Raw genomic sequence first — 19,821 nt, 5'->3', positions numbered from 1 at the left:
TGCTGCTAAGTCGCTTCAGTCGTGTCCGACTCTGTGCGACCCCATAGACGGCAGCCCACCAGGCTTCCCTGTCCCTGGGATTCTCCAGGCAAGAACACTGGAGTGGGTTGCCATTTCCTTCTCCAATGCATGAAAGTAAAAAGTGAAAGTGAAGTCGCTCAGTCGTGTCTGACTCTTAGCGACCCTATGGACTGCAGCCTACCAGGCTCCTCAGCCCATGGGATTTTCCAGGCAACAGTACTGGAGAGGGGTGCCATTGCCTTCTCCGTTAACTGTATACTAATACCTCTATTACTTCATGCATAAACTTTGTCTTTAGTTCTCCAGCTTTAGTTCTCTTCTACATCTCTCCTTTTAATCCTGACTTTTATTAGTTCACTTTGTTATAGTTCTTTTTTACTCTCAAATACCAATCTCTGTTTTTAAAATCTTATTCCTACTATGTTTCCCTGCCAGTCCTTTCACTGTATCATCTCTGTTCGTCTATTAGATGGCTGATATTTATCTTCTCCTTAAAATATGGGCATTATTTACCTTGAGTTCTTGCGTTGTTCAAAAACAGGTGTCAACTAATAGTTTGGCTTTGAGGTCACACCCTCTTTCCTCTGATGACTTACAGGATTTGTACCACTGTCCTGCAATACTAAATACTCCCTTCACAATATGTGATCCTTTCCCTGGCACTACAGGCAAGATGATCTTTTTAATGCATGAGCAAAGAACACATTCCTTAGTTTTGAAAAACAATTTTTTAAAAACTAGGTTATGTAATGATATTAATGATTGTTATTAGTTTTTCTTCATTATGTGCTCTTCCAATCTGTAGAATCAAGATTTCTTTCTCTGCAACAGGTTTTCTTATGTGTTTTAAATACTTTTCTGTTCTAATGTTGAATTTCTATTTCCAGAACTACAATTAAGCATTTGTTTCATCTCCTTTCATTCCCATTTCACTTTGCTCAACTTTCAAAAGCCTGTCGTCATATCCCTTACTGAGTTTTCAACAATATTAATTCTCTTTTCTGTTTCCTATGTGGCTTTTTATTCCTGATTTTATTTTTCTTTCTTGAGTTCTGCCAAATTATGACTCATTATTTACCACTGTCTTACTATTTCTTCCTAGCCAGTTAGCTTTCTCTATTATTTTAAAGAAGTGGCTGTGTTGTGCTTAGTCACTCAAGTCGTGTCCAACTCTTTGCAACCCCCTGGACTGTAGCCTGCCAGGCTCCTCTGCCCATGGGATTCTCCAGGTAAGAATACTGGAGTGGGTTGCCATGCCCTCCTCCAGGGGATCTTCCCAACCCAGGGATCAAACCCAGGTCTCCCACATTGCAAGCAGATTCTTTACCAGCTGAGCTACCAGGGAAGCCCTTAAAGAAGTGGTTGTCTCCTTAAATTTGTTATGCCACTACAGTTTTCTCGTGGGTCTTCATCACATGTTTTTCCATTTCTTTTTGCTTTTCTTTCTGTAACACTTGTGTAGATACTGTACTCGTTTTCTTTTTATCACTGTTTATCTTTGAATGAAATGATCTTCACCCAGGCCAATTATTTGCAAGAGGATTGTAGGAGGAAGAATTAAGCCTGTGTTCTGGACTAGAAGATAGTCTCTCTAGCCTACAAGAGAGCTCTTTATGACACAGGGTGTCCTGTGCATGTGTGTGTGCGAGAGAGACAATGTATGTGAGAACAAGGAAGAGAAAGATGTTTAGCCATTATTTCTTGCCTCATCAAAAGAGCGCTTCCTGCAAAGGTCGTGTATCTGTGTGCTTTCTCATTTGTTCTTCCTTTCCTGCTAGAATATGTTGCCAGACATTCCAAGGAAGCTTCTCCTACTGCCTTTCTATGCAGCTGACACCTCTGTAAACAGATCTATCTTTCACTGCTCTGTCAGTTCTACCTGAGATCTCTTTCTGTCAGAATGCTCTTTTAATCTCTTCCTGCTTACATTTGACATACAGTTCTCAAATATTTCAATTTGGGATACAGGACTCTAGTCCTACTGAAGATGTAATTATAACTGACCCTTGAACAATGCAGGGTTAGGGGCGCCAACATTTTATGCAGCTAAAAATCTGCATATAACTTATAGTTGGCCCTCCATATATATATATATATATATATATATATATATATACACGTAGTTCCTTTGTATCTGCATTTCCTTCATATATGTGGTTTGCATCTGTGGATTCAACTATCCAGGGGTCATATAATACTGTAGTATTTACTACTGAAAAAAATCCACACGTTGTAGTTCAAACTTGTGTTGTTCAAAGGTCAACTATACATCTCTGTCTCTCATTTTCCTTGCTATTTCAGGGTAATTTCAGATAGAAGAGGGCAAATGTTTTTACTCTGCCATCTTTAAATCAGAATTCGTAGGATCTTGAAACAATTCAAATGGGCTTCCAGAGTGAAAGCCTATATATAGCAAACATCCAATGATGTTACATAAAGTCAACAAACTACTTAAGAGAAATATCACCAGTGATGTGAGTAATCTACTTGATTTACAGATAATGCATCAAGCAGATAACTGAAGAAATCATGATCATATTCTATCTCCTAAAACTAAAGATTAGCAACATCAAACAATATTAATAATGGTATTAGTCCTGCTGTCAGCTAAAACCTCCTAAAATAAGACAGTCAAATATGTACTGTGATAAGGATAGCTCACAAGATAATAAAAGGAACAGTCTTTTTTTTCAGTATTTCAGCTCAGCTTTTTGTAATTGTGTTAAAAAGTACATCAGTGTATTGTACTCTGATTCCTAAAATCTAAAGTAACACTTGGAGTGTGCTATAGTCCAGTCTTTCCTGTGCTTGAATTAAAAAATGGGAAGAAAATATAAAAGACCTATATAAACCACTACAGAAAAATAAAGTCAGAATTAATATCTTGTTCTCTTTTTGGACATAACTCTAACCTACTATTAATTCTTACATGAACTAAATCTCCAAAATATATCATCAATCACAACTACATTTTTATTATCAAGATGATATCCAATTAACTTTATTTCATTATTTATTTTCTGTAAATGCCAAACCAATTTAACTAACTGCCAAGATAAGAATATTAGCCCATCAAAACATTCCTTTTTGCTAGGACCATCTCGTCATTAGGAATGGAGTTACCACTTTAAAATGAGTAATGTTATACTTAAGAGGCCAAGGCTTATTGAGTTTACCTCTAAAATATCTCTTGCACCAACTTCCTCTTCTTTCTTCACTGTCATTCTAATTTAAACTCTAATTGTACAAATGTCTTAATTCTAATTGATGTCCCAGGTTCCACTTTCTGCCTACTCATAATCTTACACTGATAGACATACGAAGCTGCTGATAAATGAATCAAATTACATCATCAAAATTTTTCAATGGTTCCTTAACATCTACAAGTAAAGCTCAAGTTTCACATAAATTTGACATATGAACAACACAGATTTGAACTACACAAGCCCACTTACACACAGATTTTTTTTTCAATAATAAACACTACAGTATTACACGATCTGCTGTTGACTTAATTTGTAGATATGGAACTGCAGACATGGAGGGCTGACTCTATTACATGTAGATTTTTGACAGTGTAAAGGATGGTGCCTACCATCCAGTTCTACAAGAATCAAGTCTTTAGCCAATGCAGTTGCTAACCTATAATATATGTGAAAGGAATTCAGGCTGAAGGGCAGGATGAAGCACTCTGTCCTCTGGGAAAACAGGCCTTTAGATAGTTGGAAATATTTCAGGAGAACAGTTTATGAACCTGGACTCTTACATCTTCCCATATTTAGAAAAGCACTAAAATCATTAACTGAGATACATGTTCCTTGTGACTAGGAGTAAACTTCTACAGAGATGTGTGCACGAGTGCACATACCTCTTTGCAAAATTATGTATCTATTGACCTTCCCTATCTACTTCCTCTTCTAAGAAATTACTCACAACTATCTGAGACCATCTCCCACATAAAACTGAAACTCACAGCTCTCACGATGTGTGTTTTTATTTCAGTTGACAGAGGTTTGGCACCCCGACTGTACTGTTCAAGGGTCAAATACAGAAGCATTCAAGGCCATTCACAATCTAACTGAACATAAGAAAAATTTTTTAGACTTTCTCCCACTTCACACAGTCTATGGTCTCTGCTCAAGTATTCCTGGAATACACACGACACTTTACTATCTCTTTGCTTTTGTTCATTTCCTCTTGTCTGAAGTATTCTCACCTATTTCCAGAGAACCAGTTCTATACCTCTTTACACAACTCCTCTCAATGACCTTCCTTTATGAAGTCTTTCATGCTCTTCCAAGTCAGAAGCAATCTCTTCCAGCTATAAATTCCTAGTCTTACCTTCTTTCAAGGAATAAATATTTACTGTCTACCTTAAAAGGGAGAGATGCCAACAAAATGCTAAGCCCTGAAGATAAAATAAGTAAAATAGCGTTCTCTATCTTCAAAGATTTTAGAGATGAGTATATAAGAGTTTTTAAAAGAATGGTAATTGATGGTGGTGAAGGGTAAGAAGTCCTAAAGAACAGCATGGGAAGTATTTTCCAAAACACACAACCACCATCCTTACCACCTTCACATCTATTAAGAAACACTATTCTGGTTTGTGCTAGACTGTATTAGAGATAAATATAGAGACACTATCAAGGTGTAATGGTTATGAAGGAGTAAGTACAGGCTACTATGGAGCACAAAGAGAGGAAACTAACCTTAAGGCTTTTACTATTTTCTGTTTTGAAATACAGTTATTCAGTTCAGTTCAGTTCAGTCGCTAAGTCGTGTCCGACTCTTTGCGACCCCATGAATCACAGCATGCCAGGCCTGCCTGTCCATCACCAACTCCTGGAGTTCACTCAAACTCACGTCCATCAAGTCGGTGATGCCATCCAGCCATCTCATCCTCTGTCATCCCCTTTTCCTCCTGCCCCCAATCCCTCCCAGCATCAGTCTTTTCCAATGAGTCAACACTTCGCATGAGGTGTCCAAGGTACTGGAGCTTCAGCTTTAGCATCATTCCCTCCAAAGAACACCCAGGGCTGATCTTCTTCAGAATGGACTGGTTGGATCTCCTTGCAGTCCGAGGGACTCTCAAGAGCCTTCTCCAACACCACAGTTCAAAAGCATCAATTCTTTGGTGCTCAGCTTTCTTCACAGTCCAACTCTCATATCCATACATGACCAATTCTTCGGTGCTCAGCTTTCTTCACAGTCCAACTCTCACATCCATACATGACCAATTCTTCAGTGCTCAGCTTTCTTTATAGTCCAACTCTCACATCCATACATGACCACAGGAAAAACCATAGCCTTGACTAGATGGACCTTTGTTGGCAAAGTAATGCCTCTGCTTTTCAATATGCTATCCAGGTTGGTCATAACTTTTCTTCCAAGGAGTAAACGTCTTCTAATTTCATGGCTACAGTCACCACCTGCAGTGATTTTGGAGCCCCCAAAAATAAAGTCTGACACTGTTTCCACTGTTTCCCTATCTATTTCCCATGAAGTGATGGGACCAGATGCCATGATCTTCGTTTTCTGAATGTTGAGCTTTAAGCCAACTTTTTCCACTCTCCTCTTTCACTTTCATCATGAGGCTTTTTAGTTCCTCTTCTCTTTCTGCCATAAGGGTGGTGTCATCTGCATATCTGAGGTTATTGATATTTCTCCCGGCAACCTTGATTCCAGCTTGTGCTTCCTCCAGCCCAGCATTTCTCATGATGTACTCTGCATATAAGTTAAATAAGCAGGGTGACAATATACAGCCTTGACGTATTCCTTTTCCTATTTGGAACCAGTCTGTTGTTCCATTACAGTTATTAGAATACATGAATCATCTCCCTTATCACACTAAAAATGACTGAATTAATATCCAGAAATAATAAAACTTAAAAAAAATAGTTTTGTGTTCTTTTGAACATTGTGCAGTTATTTGAGTATATTTAGCATACTTATTGAGAAGGCAATGGCACCCCACTCCAATACTCTTGCCTGGAAAATCCTATGGGTGGAGAAGCCTGGTAGACTGTAGTCCATGGGGTTGCGAAGAGTTGGACATGACTGAGCGATTTCACTTTCACGCATTGGAGAAGGAAATGGAAACCCACTCCAGTGTTCTTGCCTGGAGAATCCCAGGGACGGCAGAGCCTGGTGGGCTGCCATCTATGGGGTCGCACAGAGTCGGACACGACTGAAGCGACTTAGCAGCAACAGCAGCAGCAGCAGTATACTTATAAATAAAAAAAGTATTAGCATACTTTATGCTTTTAGCATACTTTTTTTTATTTATATCTATCTAAATATACTCAACTGCACAATGTTCAAGAGAACACAAAACTATTTTTTTTAAGTTTTATTTTAAAAAGTTCTCTGTCCTACAGGAACTTCTATAATAAAACAGAATATGAAATATGAAAAAGTGAATTTTTAGAGTTTAATGCCCATACTTAGTTCTAACTCCCGAACAGTAAACATTTAAAAATAACATATAGAGAAATACAGCATAGAACCAAAAGAAAAATATTGTGTATACATTTCTCTTTACATGTGACATTTTAGCTATTAAAAATGCTGAGGAGGACAAGTAATGTATTTTCACTTATACTTAGGTAAAGCTTCATAAAGAAAGCAGTATATCATGTCTAATGGAAAAGAAGAACACTACACAGATAGTAAATTTAAATGATGGGATGGTGGAGGAGACAGAAAATGTTTAAAAAAAAAAAGAAGATGTAATGGGGACTTTAAGGGAAGTTATGAGGTTTAAGTACCTAAGTATCTTCCAGTTCTAATGCAAATATGAGAAGGCTAATATGTAAGTAACCACCTGCAATGCAGGATACCCCGGTTCGACTCCTAGTTCTGGAAGATCCGCTGGAGAAGGGATAGGCTACCCACTCCAGTATTCTTGGGCTTCCCCTGTGGCTCAGCTGGTAAAGAATCCACCTGCAATGAGGGAGACCTGGGTTTGATCCCTGGATTGGGAAGGTTCCCCCAGAGAAGGGAAAGGTGACCCACTCCAGTATTCTGGCCTGGAGACTATATAGTCCATGAGGTCGCAAAGAGTCAAACATGACTAAGCGACTTTCACACTACAGCACAGAATTAGTCTTAGATGACTTGGAAACAGGCTCTAACTAGTGCATGAACTAGGATTTGGCAATTAAGAAGAAAGGAATGGGCAGATCAGCTTCCCAACTGAACCTTTAATGGGTTATAGGTGTCAGAGTTATCAGTCCTATCAGTCTTTGAGCCTGGGTAACTAGAGACCAAGACTGTCACCTCCAGCCAAGAACAAACATATTCTTTTACCCTTTCTTTTGTTCTTTATTATCAATTTGTATCAAGGCACGAGAAAGGCTGGAAAAAACTAGTGGTAGATGACAGCCGCACACAAATTTGAAGGAAAAATGTATAGGATAGGAAGCTCAAGATAGTTCTCAGGCTCTTACTACAACCAAGAGCAGCATTTCATATTCTTTCAGCTTCCCATTGCCATTTCACATTATCACTTGTTCTTTGATGGTAATAGCACGAAAAATTTTGGAATCTGCCTTAACCTGACACCCGTCCCCCACTACTCTTTTGAGGATTATTTTGATAGGGATCTGTTTGAAAGAATGTCAAACTGTCTGACTTTCTTATTCCACTTCTCCCCACTTGTGCCTTCTGGATCACCTCTCTTGATATCAGAGGCCCTTGAACAAGAAATGACCAGCCCTAGCAGTGAAGTTAGGTTCGTAGATGACGTATGTTAGCCTGGTGCCCTCAGTGCTGCTAGGCCCAATTTACTCAGAAACACTAAGAAATGCAAGGAAGGCACAGTGGTGACAGAATTGAGATTCAAATACATCCGGCACTGCAAAATAAAACAGGAGGCTAAATTAGAGAAGAAAGAGGGTAGTGTAAACAGTCAAAGCCATTGTTTTGAAATAAGGTAGCAAACTGGAAGACATAAAGAGAAAATGCTTCTAAGATGTATTTAGAGAGAAGATGGGGAAAAAAGTCAACATTTTCAGCTGTTCTAAGCCAAAAACACACCAGTATCAACAGATGCTATCCATCTTACTTAAATACCGCTGGTCCTAATATACTGTTCTTTTTCTTTCATTGCTAACTTTGCAAGACGGTCAGTAACCCGGAAGCAAAGGTTAGACTGTAAGGGTTTAAGAAGTCTCTTCATCTGCTTACCACTCATTCACTTCTTAACCCTTTGCAATATAACCTCTCTCAAAATGCTGACACTGGAAGATTAAAAAATTAGTTTCTCCATTTGATGCTCCAGAAAAATCCAAAATACACAGCAACTCCTTCTGAATGACCATGGAGTAGTGAGCTTTTAGAGAATGTCTGAAATGAAAGACCTAGATAAGAAAGAAAATGAAGACAGGAGGGGACTGATTTATGGGGGCAAAGTAAAAGGGTGAAGGAAGTGGCACTGCCTACAAAGTGTACTGTTCTGTGTTTGATATGAAATCTGGACGGACGTTCTCTTTACATTTGCTTGTTCCTAATCATTTAATTAGATTTACTTCCCGTGTCTACTGACTGATTATTGCTTACAAATATTTTACCAGACTGCTGGTGATGTCCTCTTAAACACCACTGTCCACCTTCAAGCCAGATTTTTTTCATGACTTGCCCCTCTATTCTGTTAATGGTATCCCTATTTTCTCAATTATTTATGTTCAAAACAGTTTTTACAGTTCTAACTCCTTATCTAATGAGTCAACAAACTATACATTCTTCTCAGTACCTCTAAAAGCTGTCATTTCTTTCCCATTTCCAGTATAGTTAGCCAACTGTCAAGGCCTTATTAACTCTGCCTAAATAGAAAGCCTCCTACATGAATACAGATAGTCCCTGACTTACAGTTTGACTTATAGTTTTTGACTTTACAGTGGGGCAAAAGTGACAAGCATTCAGTAGAAACGGTGTTTGAATTTTGATTTTTTTCCCGCAGCTAGCAATAGGTCCCACATAATCTCTCATGATGCTGGACAGTGGCAGTGTGAGGCACAATTCCCAACTAACCATGTGATCACAAGGTAAACTGACACTTCAGACCATTCTGCTTTTCATTTGTAGTATTCAATAAATTATCTGAAATATTTAATACTTTATTATAAAATAGGCTTCATATTAGATGATTATGCCCATCTGTGTAGGCTAACATATGTGTCCCCAAGACATTTAAAGTAAGCTAGGCTAGGCTATGATGTTCAGCAGGCTAGGTACATTAAACGCATTTTCAATTTATGATGAGTTTATCAAATTGAGGAAGATCTGTACTCTACTACTAGGTTTTCCTTGATATACTTATCTCAGGGACCAAAGTGCAGTCATTTCTACAGTGACACTTTGTGTCACTTTCCTCTGCTTTAAGGACTTCCACGGCTAACTGAGTACTAATCCCCTAAGTGAACCCACTGATACAGTGCCTTCTTACCTTGGTGCATTTGTCTATGCTATTCCTTCTGTGCGTAACAGTTTCTCCCCCACACCCTGCCTCTCTCACTGTCTTTTGAGTAGTTAAGACCATAGGCTCTGAAGACAGACTGCTGCTGCTGCTGCTGCTAAGTTGCTTCAGTCATGTCTGACTCTGTGCGACCCCATAGACGGCAGCGCACCAGGCTCCCCCGTCCCTGGGATGCTCCAGGCAAGAACACTGGAGTGGGTTGCCATTTCCTTCTCCAATGCGTGAAAGTGAAAAGTGAAAGTGAAGTCGCTCAGTCGTGTCCGACTCTTAGCGACCCCATGGACTGAAGCAACTTAGCAGCAGCAGCAGGCAGGTTATTTAATCTCTCTGTGCCTCCATCTTAAAAAGTATGGATCTATAAATTTACTTAATTCACAGGGCTGTTCTGTCAGATTAAGATATGTAAAGCACTGAAGAGTACCTGCTGCTGCTACTGCTAAGTCACTTCAGTTGTGTCCAACCCTGTGCAACCCATAGACGGCAGCCCACCAGGCTCCGCCGTCCCTGGGATTCTCCAGGCAGGAGTACTGGAGTGGGTTGCCATTTCCTTCTCCAATGCATGAAAGTGAAAAGTGAAAGTGAAGTTGCTCAGTTGTGTCCGTCCCTCAGCAACCCCATGGACTGCAGCCTTCCAGGCTCCTCCATCCACGGGATTTTCCAGGCAAGAGTACTGGAGTGGGGTGCCATTGCCTTCTCCAGAAGAGTACCTAGAACATGACAAATTCTAACATGATAAATGCTAGCAATAAAATTAGTAGACAAAAAACTAGAGACCTTTAGTCTACTAGTAATTCCCTTTGCTGTCCGATAACTAAAGGTCCCCTCATTTACATCCACACAGCACTTGTAGTTGTACTGTTTCTGCAGTCAGTCTTAATCAGTTACAGTTCCTTGAGACAGGAGGCTGTCATGTTTCCATATTCCTCAGTATTTCATATTCTATATTCTTCCACAGTAGAATTCAAACACATAGATTGTAAAAGATTTATGATGGATTTCCATTACCCTAGAAAAGCTGTGTCCCCAGAACAGTACAAAAGTATTTGAGATAAGTGGTGAATGCAAGTACCAGCAGGTGAAGAGTGACAGCCAGAGTTTATGTCACACAGATCAGTTTGGTTTGTTCCCTCATTCTTTTTTTCCATTAAGTTCACAAATATTACTGGGTCCTATGTACATCCTACAGACACCAGGCAACCTGTAAGCTGTTCCCTGTTATAAGACTCTATAGTATAAACGAAAGATTATGGTTATTGCAAAGGCAGCAGAAAGTTGAGGAACCAAGGATTTCTTTTGACCCAAACATAGTTTACATACATCATTTTCATGGGTCATTTAAGAGCTATCTTAGTAGCATACACACCAGAGTAAGAACAGTGGTTGTCTTTGGGATGGGAGGACTGTAGGTGTTTTTCTTTTTCCTTTTTATTTATCCTATGTGAATATCAATTGGTTTTGTAATGGGAAGAAAAAAATGACTAAGTTTTCAAAAAAACTTAAAAAAGTTCTCTCATTCTATGGCTCAGTTAACAAATACTACAGCCCCTACAACACCACAAGCTTTCATTATTTTAATATCTCCCAATTTTTGGAGTAACAGAATAGCATTAAACCAAGTTATTTGTAACTGGGTAAAGTCTTTCCCCCCAAAATGCAAGTACTTAGCTGCTTGGTTGAGGATGTTTGGGTACTGATCTCAGTAAAACTATAAAGCTAACAGGATCAAACACATGACTCAGCATGCATCAAGTACTTAGTACAATATATAAGTGTGAATACATGTACATACATAAAATCTGGATGTATGTTCACCAATATATCAATAATGCTCATTTCTAAGTATGGACATTAGTGTGATTTTTACATTGTTCTTTATGCTTTTCTACACTGTCCTGATATTTTTATAATGAACACATATTATTTTCATAAAGACAACAAAATTATTAATAAATCTTTGCTACTTAAAAGTATGGTCCTCAGACCAACAAATCAACATCACGTTGGAGCGTGTCAAAAATTCTTAGGCCCTACTGCAGACCCAGTGATTCAGAATCTATATTTAATCCACACTTTAAGATCCTCGGGTGGTTCATATGTGCATTCAAATTTGAAAAGCACTGATTTAGAACACGATAGCCTTTACATGCAGGGACAACAGGAACAACATCTGCCTTCATTATACATTGCAGGCATGAAACATAAGTATTTGTTGAATAAATAAGTATGTAAATGATATTACTTCTGAATAGACATCAGAATGACAGTGGAGACTGTATCTATCTGAATTATTTATTTTCTACCAGAGTTCCCAGAAATGGTTGCTTAATATTTACTGTAAATACTGTTAAATTATTTTAGTAAAATGTTGACCCCCAAAATGTAATCCTTTTTGAAAAGGAGTCCTTGCTTATAGAGATCTATACATCTCTTTCAATCATTTCTCTAGTCTCCTATCTACACATACATCCTATAGTGACTCTTTACAGTCTCTCCCTCAAAGCAAACTCATTTTCAATCTAGAGGGAAACCTTACTACTTAACTTTCTTAAACTCCAGCTATCTAAATATTTAACTGTATGTCCTACACCTCAAATTTAACCCTTTTATTCTCCATCAACTATCTCTCTGCCCCATTCCGGAGAACAGTTCTCCATTGTCACAGACTCACATTTTACAAGTTTTAGAGAAGAGAGACCACTAAGTCTAACAACATTATTTTACAGAAGAGAATAGGATCTAGAATTAAATGACACCCCAAGAGGCTAGTTATTAGCAACACAAAACTACAGTCTGCACCACTGTACTCCCAATACATTATCACATCCTAGAATTTTGATAGAATTCTCATTTTTATCAACAGCACTTAAATTCACTTTTTAGAAACACAGGTTCAAAATATCAATCACCTAGACCCAAGAAATCAAGTTCTATGTATTGTTGACATTTCTCTCACTCCTTTTTTCTTCCTTTTTAGAACACATTGCACTTTCTTTTCAGTTGAGGTTCCTTCAACATGTAGTGCCATCCTCCCCAAATCCTCTATCCTCCCAGAGGCTTATTCCTGCTGCCTCTACCTTTATCTATGGTGCTTGATAGAGACGGTTCTGGATGACTCAAATTCTACCCATCCTCAAAGTACAGCCCAATCCCAGACTTCTTTTTCCCCAATTTCTAATGCACTGCTCCATCACTCACTTTTGTATTTGTTCACAGTTCAGTTCAGTACAGTCGCTCCGACTCTTTGTGACCCCATGAATCGCAGCACGCCAGGCCTCCCTGTCCATCACCAACTCCTGGAGTTCACCCAAACTCATGTCCATTGTGTTGATGATGCCATCCAACAATCTCATCCTCTGTCGTCCCCTTCTCCTCCTGCCCCCAATCTTTCCCAGTATCAGGGTCTTTTCAAATGAGTCAGCTCTTCGCATCAGGTGGCCAAAGTATTGGAGTTTCAGATTCAACATCAGTCCTTCCATGAATATTGAGAACTGATTTCCTTTAGGATGGACTAGTTGGATCTCCCTGCAGTCCAAGGGACTCTCAAGAGTCTTCTCCAATACCACAGTTCAAAAGCATCAATTCTTCAGTGTTCAGCTTTCTTTATAGTCCAACTCTCACATCCATACATGACCACTGGAAAAACCATCGCCTTGACTAGACGGACCTTTGTTGGCAAAGTAATGTCTCTGCTTTTCAATATGCTATCTAGGTTGGTCATAACTTTCCTTCCAAGGAGTAAGCGTCTTTTAATTTCATGGCTGCGATCACCATCTGCAGTGATTTTGGCTGAAGCTTATTCTTTGGAAACCTACTATCTTCAAAAGTAAAAAGAACCTGATATCATCGAGGTTCTCTTTTTAATCTGAGAAATCTGAGGCCCAGAGAGAAGTGACTTCTCTTGTGTTACTTGAGAACTGGTGATGGTGACAAAATCTGAACACAATTCCCCAGATTCCTATCCAAAGCTTGCGTCAGCTCTCTACGTGTCAATCTTTCCCGACACCCCCCGTTGATAATGCAAACAAAAGGCATATGTCAGTGCCATATGAAACTTTATTTACACGGCCAGCAGTGTCCATCCCATTATCAAGCACACAAAATGGACACGTCAGTAAACACTGCTCCAACTGAACTGAAAGCTGAACCCAGAGGGAAAGCAAGAGAGAAAGGGATGACTAATTCAAATACCCCTCTCTAGAAAGCTATCGTAGCTCCCCCATTGCCCGCGGAAGCACCCCACACTCCCTCATGGGCATCAAGGCCCTTGCCAGTTGAGCCCCGGCGTTAGCTCCCGCCACGTTCCTGGCTTCCCGTCTCCGCACCCATCCCTCCAGCCATTCCCCTAATACGCAGAGCTGCCCAAACTTGGGAGCTCCTTTCATGCTTCTACACTTTTACACACATCGGCCCCATAACGTGCAACGCTCTCCTCCTCCCCCTAGATCCTTTTCCAAACCCGGAGACGGCTCTCACGACCCTACTCAAACGTCACGACCTCAACTGGGTCCTACAAGGGTCTCGATGGAGTCCAAATCCGATCCTATCCCGGGAGGAGGATTTTAGTGGCTAACACGACTAGAAGCGTGGCAGCGAGGGGAGGAGCCCGAGCACACCTCCCTGAGGTGCTCGTGGACTGCCTCGCAGAGTATTCCCAGCCCGGAGGGCGCTCAACCTGTGGCCTGCCTGGCCAGGGCAGGTGCCCAGAGAGCTGGGCGAATGCCCAGTGACGGCAGCCGAGCCACTGGCGACACCCTCCTGAGATGCCCGCCCATCCCTGGAGACCAAGCAGCGCTTCTCACACCTTACCTCAGCCAACAGCGGCGGCAACTCCGCTTTACGGCACTCACAGCAACTGCTGCAAAAGGGGCCTTCAAGCGCAGAGTCGTGCGCACTGGTCTGGTTGGTGCCTGAGGCGTAAAGCACGTTCTGGAGACCGGCCACCGGCAGGTCTAGACTCCCGGCGCTTCCTCACTGGCCGAAGGTTACTGAACCCGGAAGTTTTCTGGTTTGGGGGATTAAGCTACGTAGCCAGGCTTTTTTTTTTCTTTTTATAATATCTTTTGCCTAGGTAACTACTACAGCAGCGCACAGAGGCGATCTGAGATTTTAGGAAGTGGTCCAAGAATTGGAGAGGCACCCGCTGAGCTGTGTTCCCCAAAGTGTGTGGGTTTGCCAGATAAAATATAGGACGCCAGTTAAATATGAATTTCAGATAAGCAACGAATAATTTTTTAGTGTGTATGCTCTGCAGAGGGATTCAGAATAACTCCAGATTCTGGTTTCGGTACCGTCGGGTGAGACGGGGGATGGAGTGGGAAACGATCGTCGTGCTCAGTCGCTAAGCTGTGTAGTCGCTAATTCTGGTACGACTGTTTTGCGACCCCATGGATTGTAGCCCGCCAGGCGCCTCTGTCCGTGGGATTTCCCGCGAGAATATTAGAGTAGGTTGCCATTTCCTCCTCCAGGGTATCTTTGCCACCCAAGGGTCAAACCCGTCTCTCCTGAGTCTTCCGGCGGATTCTTTACCACTGATCCACGTGGAAAACAACTGAGTTAATATTGCTGTTAAGGTGCCTGGGGAACATCCGAGCTCCAGCGAACTGTTACACTCCTGTTAAATTCTGCAAATACACATTCAGTGCCGGACTGGACGAACTTTTAACTGTAATCCAAAGAATTACTGTAAAGGAACACAGATGAATCAGTTTTGACATAATTTTGAAAACTAAAAGCACTAATCACTGTAATTTTAAGTTCTACAAAAATTTCTATGATCAGCCCAGGATGAAAACTGAAAATACTCTCCTCATATATCTGAGTAGTTTGCTAAACTTTTTTTTTTTCATTTTGAAATCAGCATTTTATAATAGTAGTACTGCTGGTATGTATAACAATTTTTGTATTAATACCTAATACTGTATATACATTTTCTTACACCCTGAGTTATTTTTAGTCGGTTAACTTGGTTTCCAACTTGATGCATGATATATACATTTTTGTGCCTTCTAGAATACTACTATTATGAAATGCTCAATAATGCACATGGAATCTGAACTGTTTTTTGAAAAGGATAAAATTAAAAGTGTTTTTCTTTCTCACCTCCCAGGGTTATGTTCCTTATCAGTTTCTTACTTTTCCTTGCAGAAGTTTTGTGTACATACTGATTTATTTTGTATGTAACCAGACAACACCAGTACTGAACCCCAGTTCCATTGCTTGCTGCTCAAAAGGCCAGTACTCAAGACCAGTGTTAGTGGAAAAGGAAAATTTGCTTTCTTCAGGAGCCCTGCAACCTGGGAAGACGGTGGACTGCTGTCCTAAGGCTATCTCCAAGTTGCTAGTTAGGAGAAAAATATTGTAAAGGCAGTGTGAGGGAGGGAGCAGGGTGCGTGACCAGCTTGTATGTCGTTCTTGGAAGTTTCCAGCATCACCAATCTGTTTTCAACCAGTGTGTGGTCTATGTGCTTAAGGTCAGCAGTTTTCATCAGGTGGGGGCCAGCTTCCTGTTAAAATAACTTCAGTTCAGTTCAGCTGCTCAGTCGTGTCCGACTCTTTGCGACCCCATGAATCGCAGCACGCCAGGCCTCCCTGTCCATCACCAGCTCCCGGAGTTCACTCAGACTCACGTCCATCGAGTCAGTGATGCCATCCAGCCATCTCATCCTCTGTCATCCCCTTCTCCTCCTGCCCCCAATCCCTCCCAGCAACTGCTATTAATTGAAATACAGAACATACATAAAAATTCTTGACTTCATGGTTCCTTACAAGTGAAACTCATTAGTTAAGACTGAAGACTGCCAGGGCATGAACTCACTACCCTGAAACTTGATAAAATCATTGAGCATTTATCCAGCCTTTCTTATTAGAACAGGATTTCAGTGTAATCAAAATGCTAATAAGAATTCCAACTAATAAAGAATGAATGATAGAACAATTATTGCTACTCCTAGTGAAATAAGAACAACAACCCTCATCAGCAGAGGCTAAAATTAAGTTGAAATGTTGATGGGGAATTTCCTAATAGGTGGATTAGGCTGGAACCCCCTGAACCCACTGATCAATCTTATCATTAACCCTGGGACAACATCACACCATGCACTTTCAGATGTGATGCAACAGAAAGTACACAGCACTACCTGTGAAAGATTCTTGCCTAAAAATTGAACCCACATTTAACCGTAACTCTCGACTTAACAGAGGCTATAGAGAATCGCTCAGAATGTGATCAATGGTATTTAAAAGGTGGTGGAGAGAACTAATGCAAAATCAGACTTAAGAGACATGCCCAAATGCAATGTTTGGACCTTGTCTGGACCCTGACTTTAAAAAAGCAACCATAAAAACACATTTTTGAGACAACTGAAATTTTAATACGGACTGAGCCATTAGATGATACCAACAGATTGCAGTTAATTTTGCTAAGAATGTTAATAGAATGTGGCTGTGTCATCATTGATGTATACTGCAGTACTTATGGGTGAAATTTTTTAGAACTCTAAAAATGACAAACATGGCAAAATGTTAACAATTGATAAATCTAGATGATGAACATAAACGTGTTCATTATAAATAGCCTCTCTACTCTTCTGCCAGGTGGCTCAGTGGTAAATAATCTGCCTGCCAATGCAGGAGATGCGGATTCAATCTTTGGGTCTTGAAGTTCCCCTGAAGAAGGAAATGGCAACCGATTCCAGTATTCTTGCCTAGAAAATCCCATGGACAGAGGAGCCTGGCGGGTTAATCCACTGGCATGCATGCATGTTTGAAAACTGTCGTAATAAACAAAAGGGGAAAGTTACGAGGTTCATAAATGTAAAGTGCATAAAAAGTCTTGATCCATGTAAAGCTTTAAAAAGACAGTTATAATAGAGGATTACATTAGTCAATATTTTTTTTTTTGTAGCCACACCTCAGGCATTCAGGAGACCTGGTTCTCTGACCAGGGATCTAAACTATGTCCACAGCAGTGGAAGCACGAAGTCCTAACCACTGGACTTGCAGGGAATTCCCAACACTGGCCACTCTTTTGATTTAAACTACGGTCTTTATAAATGTGGACCAACTGATTAGCTTTTCTTACATAAACCAGAGACAATTTAATGGATCATCTACAGTTTCTGGTATGTTTCTTTAAAGTGGACCAGGAACTTAAAGATAGAAGTGAAGGAGTCTCAATTCAGAGTCCTAGATTTGTATTTTTCTTTTTTGTAATCCTCTATAATTTACAATTTTCTTGGATACAGCTAACTCGTCAGCAACTTAATCTTCATCACTGAAGTTCCCCCCACCTTCCTTATAAGTAACTTTTCATACTTGAATTCCATTGGTTTATGTAATATTTAAATTACACAATTAAAACAATGCCATTGGCACAAGTAAGTTGGGGAACAAACAGCTAACTAGAAGTATACAGACCATTCAACTGGCAGGAGCAGCACTTCTCTAGTATACCAGAGGGGAGCCCAGCTGTGAGCCTTCAACTCACTGTGAATCACAGTCAGTGTACTTTAACCTGGTTAGCCAGTCCAGTAGGGGAGGGGTACAAGGATTGGTAAAAACAGTCCCTATTATTAGCAGATATCCATCTTTTAAAAATCATCCAGACGCAGTAGCACATACACATCCTGGCCCACTATTAAGACGGTGGGGTCTGGGGCAAAAGGGTAGAAATGGAGGCCAACCTCGATTTAAGTGTCTAAATACCTCAGAGTCGATCATATACACATAACATACAGACTTCTATCTTGATAAACATTTCTTCTCAAGGAACAGAAATCTAGGTTCAAGATTGAATTCTCAGACATGTGCTGGAAAGCGACAACAGGAGAACCAGGTCAGCCTGTTCTCCCTTAAATCCCCCTGGGACTGCTTCTCTTAAGCCTCTAGCTGCAGCTTGCCCAAGGGTCCTGGTAGCGTGAAAGTATACACCCCATTCTGCACATCCAAACTCCTGAACTGCCTCCCCTTGAAGGGAGTCTTAAGTCTGCACATCTCTTAAGTCTCCTGCATGGCAGGCAGGTTCTTTACCACTAGCAGTATTATTTGTGACCGTATATGTAACAGAAATACCTAGAAATAAATGTTTCTAGCGGTATATGTCTGTAGTGCAGAATGTCATCAGGATGGATTGGGGAAGAGGCCTGCATGTGTTATGGAAGCCAGTTGGGCTGGTGGGACAGGGAATTATGGGATCCTGGCTGTCAAGTTTATAGTGGGTAATGGAACACAGACTAGGAGTAGACACAATTCCTCACCAGCTTCACTTGTTCATTCTGTGGTAAGGTACAGCCTGAGATTGAGGATCAGGGCAGGAACCCCTTTCTTGCCCAAGTCTCAGTGTACATGCCAATCCCTATGGTATCATGCTATATATACTGTTGCGCTTGCTCTATTTCATGGTTATCATGAAAACCCTCCCATTTACAACAGTATCAGCTGTGTAGGGTTACCTGGAGGTACTATCTAATCCCACGACCTTGTGGAAAATGGGCGTAAACATACTGCTGGTACCATGCAGTGTAAAAGTAAAATGAGGTGTAATAAGGACAGTTGGATAAAAAAGTGGAATGTACACAATTTCCTGAGTTCTTGTCCCAGCGATCCAGTCAGGCACATTAGGACTGGTATATCAACGAAATGGTTCTCTAATTAAGGAAGCCAATTCCAAAAATGGTTTATATAACATTTTGGGAGGGGGGCATGCAGAATATATCTATATATTGCTGCACAGTATACAACTTGTGCAGCAACATAGAAAAGGGAAGCCTTCAGAACCATGGTAGTGCACTGTTAACAATTAGGTTGTGTTTTGCTATCATAATGCTGCAATGTGTGTGTGCATGCATGCTGACTTCAGTCATGTCCAACTCTTTGTCACCGCATGAACCTTAGCCTTCCAGGCTCCTTTGTTCATAGGATTCTCCAAGCAAGAATCCTATGGATTCTTGGGATTCTGGAGTGGGTTGCCATGCCTTCCTCCAGGGGATCTTCCTGACCCAGGGATTGAACCCACATCTCTTAAGCCTCCTGCATGGCAGGCAAGTTCTTTACCACTAGCAGTATTATTTGTGACCGTATATGTAACAGAAATACCTAGAAATAAATGTTTCAAGTGAAAGCGAAGTAGCTCAGTCTTGTCCGACTCTTTGCAACCCCATGGACTGTAGCCTGCCAGGCTCTTCTATCCATGGGATTTTCCAGGCAAGAATCCTGCAGTGGGTTGCCATTTCCTTCTCCAAGGGATCTTCCCAACCCAAGGATCAAACCCAGGTCTCTTGCATTGAAGGCAGTTTCCTTACCATTGCAGGAAGACTCCTTATATATGT

At 40.7% G+C, this 19,821-nt stretch overlaps 1 protein-coding gene across 3 annotated transcripts in view; it reads right to left on the bottom strand.

The window, feature by feature from the left end:
• Positions 1-15,150, bottom strand: part of FKTN (fukutin) — a 58,748-nt gene extending 43,598 nt beyond the window's left edge. The window contains exon 1 of one of the 3 annotated variants that reach the window (XR_009738194.1): positions 14,303-15,150. The gene's annotated coding sequence lies outside the window, so the exon portion shown is untranslated. The remainder of the gene's footprint in view (positions 1-14,302) is intronic. The other 2 variants (XM_061426404.1, XM_061426402.1) reach the window with 2 other exon arrangements.
• Between the last annotated feature and the right edge of the window lie 4,671 nt (positions 15,151-19,821).

The sequence above is a fragment of the Bos javanicus genome, chromosome 8, assembly GCF_032452875.1.
Source record: "Bos javanicus breed banteng chromosome 8, ARS-OSU_banteng_1.0, whole genome shotgun sequence".
NCBI lineage: Eukaryota > Metazoa > Chordata > Mammalia > Artiodactyla > Bovidae > Bos > Bos javanicus.
The sequence above is the reverse complement of the archived record's forward strand: the minus strand, read 5'-3'. Positions and strand labels throughout refer to the sequence as shown.